The sequence below is a fragment of the Peromyscus maniculatus genome, chromosome 5 (genome assembly GCF_049852395.1).
Source record: "Peromyscus maniculatus bairdii isolate BWxNUB_F1_BW_parent chromosome 5, HU_Pman_BW_mat_3.1, whole genome shotgun sequence".
Taxonomy (NCBI): Eukaryota; Metazoa; Chordata; class Mammalia; order Rodentia; family Cricetidae; genus Peromyscus; species Peromyscus maniculatus.
The window spans coordinates 104,676,853-104,681,608 of record NC_134856.1 but is presented as its reverse complement, the minus strand read 5'-3'; the positions used below and the strand labels follow the sequence as shown (position 1 = coordinate 104,681,608).

The window sequence follows — 4,756 nt, the reverse complement described above, 5'->3', positions numbered from 1 at the left end:
GTTCCACTGAGCTCTCAGATTTTAACCCCTGAATCTGGCTCTGGGTTTTTATTGAATAAGACCGTTTATCAATTCATCTACAATTTAGCCTATTGCAAACTTCATCAGGAAATGCAGGAGAGCATGCAATCCCAGAAAGTAGAATTTTATTTTATTTTTTTGCATGCTCAAGTTTTACTCTTTTTTTGGGAAGGCATGCAGTTAACTTTATTGATGGTATTCAAGAGAGTAGGGCTCCCCAAGTCCCTCCAGCTATTCTGGCAATCTGGGATGGAAACTGTGAGGGGGATGCTCAGTGTCAGGGCAGAGATGGAACAGGGACTGCTCAGCGGCCCAGTGTCTCTCTCTTGCTCTGTCCTTGCTGAGGTGGGCTTCTTACCCCTTGGAGGCCATGTAGGCCTTGAGGTCTACCACCCTGTTGCTGTAGTTGAATTCATTGTTGTACCAGGAAATGAGCTTCACAAAGTTGTCACTGAGAACAATGCCAGGCACAGCATCAAAGGTGGAAGAGTGGAGTCACTGTTTAAGTCACAGGAGAATACTTGGTCCTCAGTGTAGGCCAGGATGCCCTCTAGTGGACCCTCCGATGTCTGCGTCACCTCCTTCTTGATGTCATCATACTTGGCCCCTTTCTCTAGGGGCATGTCAGATCCACAGTGGACACATTGTGGGAAGGAACACGGAAGGCCATGCCTGTGAGCTTTCCGTTCAGCTCTGTGGTGACCTTGCCCACAGCCTTGGCAGCACCAGTGGATGCAGGGATGATGTTCTCTGCAGCTCCACAGCCATCCCAACCCAGCTCCCCATTGGGGCAATCCACAGTCTTCTGGGTGGCAGTGATGGCATGGACTGTGGTCATGAGTCCTTCCCCAACGTCAAAGTTGTCATGGATGACCTTGGCCAGGGGGGCTAAGCAGTGGATGGTGTAGGAAGCATTGTTGACAATCTTGAGTGAATTGTCATACTTCTCATGGTTCACACCCATCACAAACATGGGGGCATCAGCAGAAGGGGTGGTGATGATGACCCTCTAGGCCCCACACTTCAAGTGGGCCTCAGCCTTCTCCATGGTGGCGAAGACATCAGTAGACTCCACATCATACTTGGCACCAGCCTCTGTTCACACTGACATTCACCATGGTGTCAGGAATGAGGCTGGCACTACATGAAAAGATGCAGCTGTCTCTGGAACAGGGAATTGCAGAGAGCCAAGTTTTACTCTGACAAGGGATAACAAATGTTTCCATTTAAAATGTTTTAAAAAATTTAGACTTTCTGGACAGTGAGACACGTCTGCTCCTGGCAGCACTTCAGTGCTCTTGGTGTACCGCCTGGTGGGACTCAGCCTGGTAAAGGGCTGTTCACCAGAGCTGTCCATCAGCTCCTTGCAAGAAATGGAAAAACCTCAACAGTCTCTGAAGGACTACTAAACAGTGCCTAGCAGGGGCACTGAGGCCACTCTCCTTCCCTGGACAGGAGTTGAAACTTTCCTAAGAAATGTGTGCAACAGCCCTTGTTGTGGATTTCTCAAATAATGATGACTCTTTGCTAAATGTTAGTGTCCACTTAGGTTAAAAACTACCTTGGGCGTAAAGGCTGTTCTAATATTTGTGAGATAATTGTGCACTTTTGCCTTTGAGACTGAGAAAAGCCTGTAAACCTTATTCTCACCCACTTGGCATTTTTCAATATGATCATTGTTTGTACCACAGGGATCACAGACATAGCCACAGTGTTTTATTTCAGAAACTTCCTCGGTGATATTGGCTGTAAAGGTGTGGTTTATCTGGCAAGGACGGCCCGGGGCCTCTCCATCTGGACCACCTGTCTCCTCAGCATGGTCCAGGCTCTCACCATCAGTCCCAGGACCACCCTTTGGACAAAACTAAAACAACAGACCTCATGGCAAGTTCTTCCCTTTCTCCTCCTCTTTTGAATTGGTAATGTTCTCATAAGTTCCAACTTGCTCTGCTACATCAAAGCAGGTGGTGGCTTGAACATGTCTACACCTAGAACATTCATTGGCCATTGCTATATGCTGCCATCCAGAAATATAATCAAGTGGCTTTTCCTCTCTCTCATGACTCTTCATGATGTCACCTTTCAGAGCCTGATGGGCTAGAGCAGGGGCTCCATGGCTTTCTGTCTTAGAAGCATCACAAGCCTGTCCTGTACCTTCACAGCTCCAGGCTTGAAAATAATTCCCCTCCAGAAATCAGAGCTACCTGGAGTGTTATCATTCTAGAACTGCTTCCTTTTCTTCTATTTCATTCTTTCTCTCCTTCTACATGCGTTTCACAGCGACACACGATTCCATTTCACTAAATAGTAAAACATTTTTAGAACTTGGTTATGCTAGTGTCAGCCCTTATGTTCTGATCAACAGAAACATTGGTGTTCCTAATGTCTTGTATGCTCACTGAGAAGTGTAGAAATTACATTCTACATCTATTTCTATGAGCCAAAGTTATGTTCATTGTAAGCTGCTTTGCTATGGTGAATTTTAGAGCTAGGGGACATAATGTTTGCTGTGTAGCACAGGCTGACCTGGCAGTCAGTACATACCTCAGGCTGATCTTCAACTGTCTCAGTATCTCAAATGATGGGATTATATTGTTGCCTACCAAACTTCCATTTGCCTTAATATTCTAATATATCACAACATTAAATTAAATATTATAGTAATAGATTTCTTTTTCTTAAGAAGTCCAGCACTGTGCAATGTGGTGATAGATTGTGTACCTTAATAAAATTTGCCTGAAGATCAAAGAACTGAATACCCTACTAGATTAAACATAGATGCCAGGCAGTGAGGACACACACCTTAATCCTAACACCTGGAGGCAGAGATCTGTCTGGATCTATGAATTCAAAGTCATCCTGGACTACAGGAGATTGACTCAGTCTAGGAGAGAAATAGAGCTAGGCAGTGGTGGCACACACCTTTAATCTCAGTTCTGTGGGATTTAATTTAATTAATTAAAGACATGTCTTTAATTCCAGCACTTGAGATCTGATGCCTTTGCTTGGGAAGCACACAGGCCTTTAATTCCAGCACTAATAAGGAAGTGATACGACTGGGCAGAGAAAGGTACATAAGGCACGAGAAGACAGGAACTAGAGCCCTTTTGGGCTGGAGGTTTTTCAAGCTGAGGAGTCCTAGAGGTGAGACGGGGCAGTGGCTTGTTCTTGTGTTTCCTCTGATCTTTCAGCATTTACCCCAATATCTGGCTCTGGATTTTTTATTATAAGACCATTTAGCAATTCGTGTTTCATCGCCATCATGACTACTTCAGGGTTTCTAGGCAGGTGGAAAGTGGATTCTTCCCATCCTCCCATCCCCCCATCCCTGTCATGTGACCTGTAGCCTCTCATTAGCACTGGTAAAAGCACTAGAGACAATGATTCACCCAGACATCAGGATTTCAATTTTCCCAAAGCTAGAGCAGGAGAGTGAGAGAGGGTGGGTGACCCGTCCGTCTCTGAGGTGAGCGAGCCGGGCAGAGGGAAAGTGACAGTGAGTCAAGTCAGGTCACCACAGCCCAGCAAATCTGATCAACAGTTGTTTGATGTGGCGAAATTCCTGAATATGAGCAGCTAGTGTGGATGCTGTGGAACAATTACAACCAGGATGACTTCAAGGTACCACCACAAGAGTCTCTGGCTGACAGGCCCTCTCACATGATGCCATCCCATGTCTGGAGACCACACTCAAGGCCAGGGCCTCCCTGGCAGACTGATGTGTAAATCCTTTGCTGACCTTGTTTACACTGGAGTCTCCACCTCACTTCCAGTCACTCGCTGTGGCCTGTGCTGAACATCCCAGTGTTCATAGGTCTCCTCTCCTCTCCTCCTTGGAATCCCAGACTCCATCGTCCCTGATGCTGCAAAGCTGCACTCTGGTGAGCTGCAGACAAGGGCACTACAGTGCTGAGCTTGCAGAGAGGGTCTGCTTGGTGGGAGCCAGTTGGCACAGCCTTGGCAATTGGCAAGACACCGGGGGCCTAGAGAACTGCACAGCCTTGGGCCCAGGAAGTGCAGACATCTCAGTCCTCAAGACACTGCACTGCAGTCATCCTAGGGAGGCTCCTGTCTCCTCTGAGCAGTGTGGTTGTGGCTCCTGAAGGGATCCAGGGCTGTGAAGGGCCCTTCACCAAAGCTGTCCATCAGCTCACTGCAGTTCCTGCCCAGGATAAATAGAAAGACCCAAACAGTTCTTGCAGGGAGTGGGCTTGAACTCTCTCTGTGTAGCTCAGTATTGTGCTTGGAGGGGAGCCCCGGTGAGAGACCGCTGTGGTGAGACTACTCCACTGGTGAGGCTCACAGGCTCGGGGACCTAGTGAGCACCGGGTCTCAGCTGCTGCTGTGACTTAGCTGTGCCCTGATGTACTCACATATCAGATCATTAAGTTAATCCATGCTTTTAAAAATAGCTTGTATTATTTTATATAAAATCTGTCCTGGGCAACCTAAGACCTGCTCAGGAGTGGATAAAGCTGGACAGATTCTTTCCTTTGCCACCTTCCTTTACATCCATGTGTGCAGTGGGTTTATTTATTTATTTTTTTTGCTAACAACTAAATAGACAATTTGAGGACAGGATACTTAACCTGTCATAGTTTGAAGGAACAGGAAGCTCAGCTTTAATCCTATACGGAATTTTTTCTCAGAGCATCTTTATTTTTATATTGTGAAAATTTAACTTACTTTCATTTTGTTTTACTGTTTTTATTTTTTCAAGATAAGGTCTGGTTTT

The 4,756-nt window shown here is 46.3% G+C and overlaps 2 pseudogenes; one reads left to right on the top strand and one right to left on the bottom strand.

The window, feature by feature from the left end:
* Nucleotides 1–375: 375 nt before the first annotated feature.
* LOC143273534 (glyceraldehyde-3-phosphate dehydrogenase pseudogene) lies at nt 376–1,378 on the bottom strand (annotated as a pseudogene).
* Nucleotides 1,379–1,497: 119 nt separating this feature from the next.
* On the top strand, nt 1,498–2,423 carry LOC143273533 (putative vomeronasal receptor-like protein 4; annotated as a pseudogene).
* Nucleotides 2,424–4,756: the final 2,333 nt, after the last annotated feature.